Here is a 12575-nt window from a genome sequence, read left to right as displayed (position 1 = left end):
CATCCATGCCTGCAGACTCAATTTAGCGACCTGGCTCCTGAGGTTCTAGAGTTCGGCATCTCCAACTTCCTCACAGATGCATGGATATTCTTAGGGAGGCAAGAAAACCAAACACCAGGCATTGCTACTCTAATAAATGGAAACTTTTCGTCATCTGGTGCAATTCCAAGGGCATCAATACAATTGACTGCTCTCCCACTCATATTGTGTTCTACCTGACTCACTTACTAGACTCAGGTCTGGTATTTAATTCCCTGAAGGTTCACTTAGCTGCACTCAGCCTATACCATGTCCCAACAGAAGTTGTTGCAGTGGAAGATCCCAGTTATTAAAGCTTTCATGGAAGGGGTGAAGAGAATTCATTTCCCCCCTCCCCCATTTCTGACCCGGCTCCTGGATGAGACCTAAATGTGGTATTAACTAGATTTATGGGGTCCCCCTTTGAACCAATGCATAACGCAAGTCTCAAAGCTCTTACTTGCAAAACCACCTTCCTAATGGCAGATACTTCAATAAGGAGAGTCGGTGAACTGCAGGCCCTTTCTATGCTAGACCCCTTTGTCACAATTCAGAGAAGGTGATTCTGTTCACTCGGCCAGTTTTCGCCCAAATGTATTTCTAAGTTCCATGTGAACCAGTCAATTGAACTACCAACATTCTTCCAAAACTCCACTAACGTGGCAGAAGCCTACACACACTGGATGTGCGTAGGGCAGTCATGTACTACCTGGAAAGAACTAGAGCACTAAGCAAAATTAACCAGTTTTTTGTTTCAGTGGCAGCTGGTAGAGAAGGGGATCCTGTCTCACAATCTGCCATCTCTAGGTGGATTGTCAATTGCATCACTCTGTTACACTCTTGCCAAGAGAGATCTGCCCTTCAAGACTAGAGCACACTCTACTCGGGGCTTCCGTAGCATTTATTGCAAATGTCCCTCTCGAGTCCATTTGCAAAGCGGCAACTTGGAGTTCTGTACACACATTTACAAAACAGTATTGCCTGGACACTCACTCTAGGTCTGATTCTCAGGTGGGACAAGCAGTACTAAGACATCTTTTCACTACTGTTTTTTCTCACATCCTGCCACCAACTCCAGGTACTGCTCGCTAGTCTATGCACAGCATGTGATTCTAAGAAGATTCGCAAGCATCTAAAGGCATGCATTACTTACCGTAATAACATGACTTTCTAGCGATTATATCTGCTTAGATTCACATGCACCCACCCTTCCTTCCCCACTCAGATGGAAGGAACATGGACATCTTACTATTTTGTCTCTCTTCTGTACTCTCACGGTAGTGGTAAGGCTCCCTCACGGCAGAAAAAATACAATTTTGGGTACACTACAAATCACATTGGGGATAGTGTTACAAGCATGCCCATATTGACGTCCCCTTTCGTTCCTCGAAAGACAAGACGCAATACTCTGTGGTTACCACTAGACGTTGGACTATATGCACAGCATGTGAATCTAAGCGGATACAATCATCAGAAATGCTATTAAGGTAAGTAATGCATGTCATTTAGAACAATAAAATAAGTAGAGCCAAGCCTAAAACACTAGTCAGAAATGGTATTGCATCTTCATCCAATATCGTGTTTATGAGGAGAGCATGCTTGCAGCCTCTTTATTAGGGCAGAGACATATGGGAAGCTTTAATAGTTAGGCTTGATGACCATAGTGTGCAGTTAAACAATTTTACGATCAACTGCGCACATTAAAAGTTGCATAGCTACCTTCGTGCCACGCACACCCAGCGCAGCAAATGATGGTTTCAAATACTCACCTTAAATCCATAGTGATGGGCAAATTAGCATATGATGTGTTAATGTTTCATTAGGAGAAGCACACAGTGGGCATAGCCCAGATCGTGAGGTTGACCATGTGCGGGTGTACCTTGCTGTATGCAATATCCCCTGCTTCGTTCGTACTTGCAAAGAATGCTCACATGGTTGATGGATTTTATACAGAAGGCTCAGCTAGTTTCCCATCGTTTTACTGCGTGGAAGGTCTGGAGCATTCTTCAAGGAGGCTCATTGCATTTCCAGCCTTGCCATAGCTTTCCTCCTTGCCATAAGCTCTGTGTTGGCAGAATTATTACAATTCTCTCATCCCTCAAATATAATAGATGCTTTACATGGGCCAGTAAACCACAACTCTTTGCCTGTTCCAAAAGTTAAAATAAATTCAGAGCCTTCTGGTATATTGACAGGCCCCCGGGGTGGTCCATAGTCTGACCCATTGGAGTAATGGCTTGAGCAATCTGGTCGCCTATAGAAAAAACACTAAGGGGCACTAGCACCAGGGATGTCTGAGCACTTGTTGGTAACAGTAACTTTTTCAAAAGCTTATTCTCAATACTTGGCAGTAGGACCAATTTAAAATGACCCCATTTAGACCAGGCCTGCTTGTCGTATAATTCCAGTGCCAGAGATTGCTCCACTACCATGAATGGGGGAAAAAGTATATTCCATCGCTATAATTCCCCAGACTATCCTTGGCAAGTTGATTGGACCAGCCCCCTGACTCATGGAACCGAATTCTCAGCTAGTCAAAACATTTGACTTGGTCCAACTTGATGCCATCTGCCATTCTTCTCTGAGGAATGTTCTTCATATGGGGAGGCTTAAAGACCAAGACTTGGTTTTGGCAGCCTTCGATTCCAGACAAGCTTGCTATACTTACTCTTACAAATTGCCAATGATGTCTCAAGATCCCTGGGAGATGTAGACAAAATGACCGCATTATCAGCATAGAAGAGGTTCAGCCATTTCTTGTTCGCAATTCTTGGGGCATCTAAACCATCCTTCTAGTGCATCTGTTAGGCCTTGTATATAAAGTAAGAAGAGAAGGGGTGCCAGAACACATCCCTGTCACACCCCTCTATTCACTACAAACAGCCTTGATTGCTCCCCCGCTCCACAATGGACTAATGCCTCAGATATTGAGTATAATAGTTTAATAGAATCCACCAGTGGCTTGGGTACATTACATTCCCTTAATACCTGCCAAAGGGTAGTTCTTCAGAAAGTATCAAAGGCTGATTTTTAGATGGAGGGAAAATAGCATAAAGCCTCATTTGGAACAGAATTGCATATTTTTTGATCAATCGGAATAAAAGGGCAATGGTCCACAGTGCCTCTAGCAGCGCAGAAGCCTGATTACACCCCTGTAATAACCCTTGCTTCATTCACCCAAGTTTGGAGTCTGGTCAGGATTATTCTTCCAAATATTTTTCCAACAGTCTAGTAGTGAGAGTGGGCGATCATTCTCTGGAAGTCCCCTCCCCCTTGACTATGGTTACCTCTCTCCAAGTCTTGGGGATTTCTCTCGCACTGATAACGGCATTAAACCTTAAGCAGAATTGGAGCCCAGATGAAGACTTTATCTTTGCAGAAATCCAAAGGGATCAGATCCAGGCCAGCCGCTTTTCCGGGTTTTTGTAATTGGGCAGGGCGCTGGTTGGATTGTCATTTTCTTTTTGCCCAAGCTCAGTACTGCTGGTAGATCTGGGTTTGCGTACAATCTAGAGAAATGAGTCCACCACTTTAATGTGGAAATGTGCCATTGAAAAGCCTGCTCTGGGTATGGGACACTTGATGTTACTAGTCTTCCAAAGCCAGTGTCATCTCCCTGTCCCAATGCCATCTGCAGGACTGCCCACCTTGTTTTGGTTAACTCTGTTTTTTTGTTAGTATTGGGGCCCTGTATTTTGCCCGGAGGCAGTGCTTTTCTGGCTGTCTTACATGACACAATGGCTTTCTTTGCCTTTATACAGTCCTCGTCATACCAAGCATTTGGCACTGTGGTCTTTCAGTCGGCCTGGTACATAGGTTCAAAAGGGGCTCAATTTCCTACTTAGTTCAAATTCTGCGATGATGATGTTATTAGACAAATTGCTATTAAAGATATTTCCTAAATTATATTTGATGGAGTCATACACCTTTTGACTTTGTCTTTTTAGCCATGTAGCCCAGTTCATAGTTTTCCTTACAATGTCGAAGCCAGTCGCAGCTTGGCTTCTATGCCGGTCTGGCTTTGGCAATGGATTTAATTCCCTTAGGCAAAATTGCAGCACTTGGGAATAGTGATTGCTTTCGCTTCTTTCTACTATTTCAAAACCCAGGACCTTAGCCCAGCTAGTGCCTGTGATGAAAATGTAGTCTATACCCAACGAGCCATTATGACCATTAAATGTTGCTTTCACTGGCTGGTTGCCTGGTGTTCTGCCATTGCAGACGCTTGGGTTCAGATTCGCAGACAGTGCAAGCTGTTTTCAAAGCTCATCTATGGGGCCTTTTTTAGCAGAGCGATCTTGAGGATTGGAAAAGTCCAAGCTCTTGGTCAATCCAAAGCTCTAGTGTTTCTTTCAGAGGTTCAATGTGGTCGTTTTTATCTCTGGCAACTATACTGAATTCTCCTTGGAGGGTCAAGGGGCTACTTCATTTGGTAAGCTCTGGAAGTTTTGACAGGACTCCGTTGAGTGGGTCTCCATGTTTGTCATCTTCCACTACAGGTTTGTCAATCCAAATCTGCAGGCTCCCCGATGGCTTGCCCCACGTGCCCCCAGTCACTGGGATGGTATAATTGACGTAGACTTGGTAACCATGTCTCCTGAAACGGGAGCACCTTATTTTCTGGCAGTGTTACACCAATCCAGGTGGGATAGAGCTCTATTGAGCCCTGCTATATTCCAGGAGATAATCTTCATTGTGTGTATGGTCTATTCAGCACCACCTTCCTGACTAGGTCAGGGAGCCTGTTCCAGGTTGCTCGCAGCATATCCCCAGTCATGTTACATTGCTTCAGTCTTACTTCCTCCCCACCCCCCCACCCCTCACATTATCATCATGGGATACCATCGATTTGAATCCCAAATCAGACCATGCAGGTAAACAAGCAGAGAATAGATGCAATGGCTGATTAAACTAGTTTGAGAAGTGCCCAGTTTGTGGGTTATTCCACTTTGGTAATTCCACACATAGGTCCCTATTTTTGTTTGAAAGCCACAGGATATCCTTCCCTATTGCCAATAGTGTAGGAGAAGTGGCTGGCAGACATTGGAGACAGTACCACTAATTTCAGCAATTGGCCAATGGGTAGTATTCTCAGATCTTGCAAGGGCTTTGGGCAGTCACTTGGATATTCTTTATAGGAGTCCATTACCATGTATTTCATTGGCAAAGGGCCAGGCACATTCACAAGTGGATCTGGTAACTCGGTGTCATTCATGGTGCTGGTTTTGGCTTTATTACCATATCACCAGTTTCCTTGCATCTAGACCTCTTGGTGCCAGTTCGCAGCCTCAGCATTACTCTTTATCCATTTGTCAACGGAGCACTTAAGTTCAACCTGCCTTGTAGTCCCATTGCCCAGATCTTTTAAAATGGTAATTGAAGTTGGAGAGCCAAATTGTCTGGGCTTCGGTATCTTTCAGCTAATTGGCGAACTCCACTCTTTAGCCTACTTGTTGAGATTTTTTTTTTCCTTTTGCCAGCCTTTTCCCATAGCTATTTGACTACTTGGGTCGGTAACCTAAAAGACACATCTCAAGTTGCTCTGCCTCAATGACATCCTCTTCCATTGCCACTGTTATGGTTAAGGTATCCTTATGCATAGTGGCAAGCTGGATCGGAGGAACATCAGGTGGCTGTAATCCATTACTATTTCCAGTTTGCTTACTAGAGACTCAATGGCGGTAGGCTGGGCAATTGCAACCTCGCCTACTGATAGATGTGTATGGGTCTCTCCAGGTGGTGTTATTGTTAACTCTGGTACAAGTTACTGGCCAGGATGGCATATACAACTTTTCCGATAATGTGTTTTAGTTCTTAGTGTTCTGCTGCCAAATTTGTACAAAGTGAGAACAGTGCCTCCATTTTTAACCCCTTAACTGCCAAGGGTCCCCCTCCTCCCCCGTGCCAAGGTCTTTTTTGGTGATTTCAATATGTCGCCATTCAATCTCCTGGTAACTATTTAGTTTCAGGAGATCTCGGCCAAATATGGCCCGTTTTCTTCCCACATGTAGGCATTCATAACGCCACCAAGGAATCCTAGTTTGCTGAAGGGGGGTGAGCGAAAATAACCAAAAAGGATACTTTTTCTTCAGAAAATGCCAATCAAATGATGTACAAAGACACCTGTGGTATTTTCCTTTTAAGAGCTAGGAAGAAATGGTTTGCGTTGCTGAATTCGCCATTTTACAGGCTTTCAAGAACAGGTTGAGTGGAAACCAGAAACCTTTTGATATGCTTAGCAGCCGTTGTGGTAGGCGATTTTTGGGCTTTTTTTTTTCCAATAGGACATGCATGCATGGATGGAATGGAAGAGGGAGGGTAGGAAAGCTGAATGGGAAGAGAGGCATACATTTCTAAAAAGTAGACAGCAGTCCAAGTTTAGGAAGGGGTGATTTGTGCAGGTTAGGCAACAAGTATGTAGGGAAAAATTCCATAGTTTGGGGAAAAATTGGTAAAATGACAGATAAAAAAAGGTATGTGGTGGACATGGTTGGCCCGGTAAGGCAATGCCTTCTGTACATTTTGAGAAAAGCAATAGCCCGCTACATTCTCCCGACTCTTCCAGTTAGAAAATCACACATTTTTCATAAAGTTTCACAAAACAAGCAGTACCACTAGCCAAAAATGGAGCCATGGTACTCCCCTTTTTTTTTTAATGCTTATGGCCTAAACAGACATACTTAGCATGTGTAAGTAAGGAAAACAAATGTGATGAGGAATGGCACGCATATGTTTTTTTGAAAGAACACAGGCAGACCTTTTGAAGAGTAGGTGACTTGTTCAGGTTACATAAGTGTAGAGTGCCTAAAGCAGCGACTAAATGTAGGTCACATTTGGGAAATGAAAGGGTTGTGTGACAAAGTCCAGCAGAAAATTTTCAAAAACGTTATGAAAACCCTGCAAACACAATACATGTCTGACATGCCTGCATTCCCACAGGTGTCCCCACGAAAACGGTACCTCACATATGTGGGTGCAAAGGGGAAAGGCAAAACCACTGGTAACACCCAAGTCTTTCGGCAGAGCAGATTTTGCTCTTGTGGACAACCTACAGATTTGGGCCTACGGTGTTGCAGCCATCAAGGAAAATGGGGAACCCCTTGCCTTTCTGAAAAGATACCCGTGGGAATCCAGAGGTCTGACTTGTGCAAATTGCCCCAGAATTTATTACCCACAAGCCCTGGCAAAGTCCCAAATTTAGGAAATACACAATTTTCAGACATTTCCCACCTGGAAACTACTGAAACATGCCAATAACACATGTCCTACCTTCCCACAGGTGTCTGGATGAAAACGGTACCTCACATGTGTGGGTGCACCTACCTTGCGGAAAAAAAGTTTTGACCCTCCACATGTCCAACAGCAGTCCCTGAGAGCCCTGGGAGGGTCCCGGTATGTTCCTCAAGGAAAATTCTGTAATGGGCTCTGGCTAGGCTGCGTTAAAGCTTCTCCCTCCGGGAAGGGAGGGGGACACTGATGGGACTCCCTGGCACCACTGCTGGGCTTGGGGATGGTCAACCCACATGGAAGACGGCCGTCCAAGGCCAGGGACGTTACCCCAGACTTTCCTGGAACCATGGCTGGCTTGCTTTATAGCTTCTCCTCTTGGGAAAGGACAGGGAATGTCCCGGGCCTCCCTGGAACCACTGCTGGCCTGGGGGGATGGTCAACCCACATGGGAGACAGCTGCCCAAAGCCAGGGACATCACCCCCCCCCCCCCCCGACTATCCTGGCGCGCTGGCTGGGCTGTTAGAGAATTTCCCTTGGGGGAGGGAAGGGGACACTGCCGGGGCTCTCTGGCTTGGGGACGGTACACCCACATGGTAAACGGCTGTCCAAGGCCGGGGACATCACCTCCACCTAGTTCTGGCAGGGCTGCGTTACAGCTTTTCCCTTCGGGGAGGTATTGGCACACTGCCGGGACTCCCTGGTGGGGAAAAGCTGTAACACAGGCCAGCAAGAACTCCAGGACGGTTGGAGTTGATGTCCCCAGCCTTGGACATCCTTGTCCCATGTGGGTGTACTGTCCCCAAGCACAGCGGCAGCGAGCCCCGGGCAGGGTCCCCTTCCCTCCCCAGGGGGAAATTCTGCAACACAGCCCAGCCATGGCTGCTGTCATGACCACTGCCCCTTGCCCTGGCAGTCAGGCCCCATGGGCCGCACCACGGTGTCTCATCATGGGCCCAATCATGTCCCCCAAGACTCTCTTGGAGTCAGTCCTGGCACCTTTGGCGCCAGGCTCATATGGAAGAAGGGGAAGCTGGAGCTCACAATGGCAGTGTCACAACATGGATGCCCCCACATGGTTCAGTTCCAGAACTGAACCAGTGCTCTAGCATTTAGGGTGTGGTCAGGCCTGAAGGCACCTGGGATACCTGCAGGCTATATAAGCCACGCCCAAGCTGGAAAACACACTTCATGTTGCTCTGCTCTCGCAGCGTGACGTTCACCACAACCTGTGGGATCTTCCTCAGCATTCCGGGCCGACACCTGCATGAAGAACACCATTCGTTACTTTTACCTGTTAGCGCGCCCAGCACCTGTCATCCGCTCCAGTGTCCCGAACATCCAGCATCTCAGTGAACGCTCGCTCTCTCTCCTGGAAGCTGCAACCTGGAGGAAAAATAGAAAAGCAGCATTAATAAGTGTTTATTCTTCACATTAAAACAACAATCGGCAGACTCGCGCTTACCTGAGTTGAACTTGCTTCTGGTTCAAGGCCATTCTGGTCTTCGGACAACCTGCAAGAGAAAAGGCAAGGTTGATTAATATGCATAATTACTCTTAGGCAATTCGAACAACACCAACTCGCCGCTCTGCATCCTCTCAGCAGCTTATCATCTGGAACATCACGGTGGCCTGCAAGAGAGGGACAACGCAGGTTAGCACACCCCTGGAAACTGAGCTAGAAACATCACTGAAAAGGGGAGGTAACACTAAGGAAGATAATGAAGCAATACTTAGGTTGCAACAGAAATGTGCGGGATACTGGGAAAGGTTGTGCAACCTCAACTATAAGAAATACATAGAGTGGCAGCATGCAGAGGGCGACAAACCAGGGAGAGTCCTGGCATGACGATACAAAAGCGAGACTCCCAGACCTACAATCAAAACGATGATGAAAGATGATGGGTGTATAGTAGACACTCAGGAGGGAGTTAATCAGGAATTTGTAGATTATTACCGTATCCTGTACGGAGATGCGGAGGACAGCGACAGCAAGGAAATAAGGGAAACATTGGAGGATATTGGATTGCCGCAAATCAGCGCATAAGAGCGAGAGGAGCAAGATGCACCGATCACTCTAGAGGAATTGGAAGAAGTAGTGAGGCAACCCTGGGGCCTGACGGACTCCCCAGCGAATTTTATAAGATGTACAAAAATGAGGTATTCCCCCCCACCCGTTCTTAGAGATGCTAAATGAGGCATATGAAGTCGGAAGACTACCAGAGTCCCTAAGAGAGGTGATTATCATACCACTCCCCAAGCCCAATAAGCCTGGCTGTGAGTGCAGCTCCTACAGACCTCTGTTGATGTTAAATCAGGACAGTAAAATATTGACAGCGGTCCTGGCAAACAGAATGAGGAGAGTCATTAATAAATTAATACACCCCAACCAGACAGGCTATGTCCCCAACAGGAACATATCCAACAATCTTAGGCGACTCCACCGAGTCATTGAACATGCAAACGGGGATGCGGGTGAGATGGTAATAGTCTGCTTGGACGCAAAAAAGGCCTTTGACTCTGTCAAATGGCCATGGCTGATTGCGGCCCTGGCCAATTATGGAATAGGACCGGGGTATCTCAGATGGGTCAAACTATTATATAGCGAGCCACTGGCCATGGTTAAGACAGGAGCGGTAATATCAGAGAGGTGGCAACTCGGCAGAGGCACTAGGCAGGGATGCTCGTGGTCCCCCATGCTGTACGTTTTGGCCTTAAAGCCCCAGGCAATATACCTGAGGCAGCAGTATGACATAATAGGCATCACCATAAAGGGAGAACTGCATTTAATTTCCTTGTACGCTGATCTGTTGTTGTATTTACTCTACCCTGAAGAAAACCTCCAGTATGTCCTGGAAGTGATGGTGCGATTTGCAAGGCTTTCAGGCATAGCTCTGTAACGCTCACCTGATATCCAAGGGGACGTCACTCAGCCTGTTCTGACCTCTTACGACCTTGAACCCTTCCCTGGAGTCTACTCGACTGGAGACTGGGCCTGAAACACAGGATTGGTAGAGTTTAACTCCCTATTGTCTGTGTGCTTGAACCCCTTCTTACCCAGGGTCCAACCCTTCCCTTTGATCCACAGCTCACCTTGTTTTCTTGGAAAGTGTGCTCTCTGTCCTGCTTTCAGCGCAGGGGCGCGTTGATTGATGCGGGCTCGTTGCTGCCTAGTTACTTCACTGGCAACAGTCCGACAGGTAAGTATGAGTCTTTTGAACAGTAGTCTAACTTCGTTCCTTTCCTTCCTTTGATGATGGCCGGCGTCCGGGGATGGCGATGTGCTACTGAGATGAGTAGCGCTGAAGGTGAGTGAGAGCGCGATGCGACCCTTTCGTATTTGTATTGAACTGAGTTCTTTTTATGTATCTTTTAGGTGCCCCAATGTTTTCAGCATGAGTGCCGGTTATGAAGAAGAAATGCTGTGAGTAAGCCAGGTATGCAGTGCCTCTGGATGTTTCCACGTTAACCTGGAGTCTTTTCCCTCTTGCAGATGGATGAGGAGTTCCGGAGACAGTTCCCCCAGAGCGGCTGTGATTCAGGTAAGCGTTTGAAGCTCTTACAGTCTTTAAAAATAAGCAAAGATTTGCTGAATGCTTACTAATGCCTTTTTTCTGTTCTTTTCCCTTTTCCTTAGGGAGGGGCGTGCCGGGATGGGAATGACACCGCTGAAGATGCTCGCAGAACAGAAGGAGCGATGAATGATGGGCAGAAGCGCCGCAAGGTAAGGCTGTTCCTAACAGTGTTCTTGTTCTTGCAGGAGCTGAGCGCAGAAGAAAGATGCAGGCCTACTGGAGACCGATCCGAACATGGTGAGTGTCACGCTGCAGGTGCAGAAAACACAAAGCATGTTTCCCAGCCTGGGTGTGGCTTAAATAGTCTCTGGGTATCCCAGGTGTCTCTGGGCTGAACCACACCCAAAAGACTAGACTGCACATTCAGTTCTGGGAACCGAAATATGTGGGGGCATCCATCTTGTCCCAGTCAATGCACTACAAGTCCAATTCCCAATGTTATCCTATGTGAGTGAGTGAGTGAGTGAGTGAGTCTGGTGCCACAAGCGCCAAGTCTGACTCCAAGTGGGTCTTTGGAGGGATGGAGAGGCCCTTGAGGGCCATGTAGGTGATCGTGGCCTGGCTCCAGCCTGACATCTTTGAGGGCTGGGGACATGAGGGGCAGGAATCATGACCGCTGTGAACCCCAAAAAATCTTGTGTATTTCCACTGGGCAGGTATAAAGGGATCCTATTACAGCAGTTGCCTATCCTGCAGATACGATGGAAGGTTAGCACGTTCCGATATCTTGGGATAGACATATATCATACGGTGGAAGCAGGGCATCAACACAACACTGAGAAAGCTATTAAGAATATTGAAAATAGTATGGAGTTCTGGGTGAAGCTCCCCTTGGTGATGATGGGACGAGGGGCAATGCTGAAAATGGTGGTCCTACCAAGACTGTTGCGCTATTTTGGGAACATCCCATATTTGATAATTAGGCGTTTCTTTGTCAGAATAAACAGCATATGCAGGGAATTCCTCTGGCATGAGACAAGGAACAGAGTGGCTCTTTGGAAGCTACAAAACTCACCTGAGAAAGGGGGTATAAAATGACCAAACTGTGAGATTTATTATATAGCAAGTCAACTACAATATGTAGCTAAATGGCTCTGAGGAGCCGACCTCGGAATCCAGGCTGTTCCGCTTGTATTGTGCCCCATTCTTCCTAACAGAAATGATGTGGTTGCCCAGATCGGATATGGAAGGACGCCCAAAAATGATGACACTCGGGTGGGAGATATGGCGTAGAGCCTGTCAGATAATGGAGAATCCATCCCAGTGTTCCCCACAGGTTCCATTAGTCGCTCTGGCGGTAAAAGAAAAGCAACTAAGATTAATGATTAGGAAGCATTGGGAACCTGTGGGGATAGCAACAATGGGTGACATGTAGCAAGAGGGGAATATAAAGGACTTTGAGGGGCTGGTGGAGGAAATGGGGTTACATATGGAGCAGTATATCCCATATCATAGGTGGTGCAGAGAATTAAAGAGACATGGTCCGAAGTAGTACTAGCAGATGAACCAGACGCCGCTATAGACATAATATGACATAGCAGAGGGAGGACATGAAATATCTAGAATATATGAGCTGATGATGACCAAAGCGGGAAAGGAAGTGGCAAAGCTTAGACAGGACTGGGAAGAGGAAGTGGGTGCCCTAATGAGTGATGGGATGTGGGAGCGGACTCAAGGATACCACAAAAAAGTGTCAAGAAATGCTAGATTACAACAGATACAATTTTATATATAACTCACAGGACGTATATGAC

The sequence above is a fragment of the Ambystoma mexicanum genome, chromosome 3q (genome assembly GCF_040938575.1).
Source record: "Ambystoma mexicanum isolate Mex_15411 chromosome 3q, UKY_AmexF1_1, whole genome shotgun sequence".
Lineage (NCBI taxonomy): Eukaryota > Metazoa > Chordata > Amphibia > Caudata > Ambystomatidae > Ambystoma > Ambystoma mexicanum.
This window is presented reverse-complemented; position numbering follows the sequence as displayed.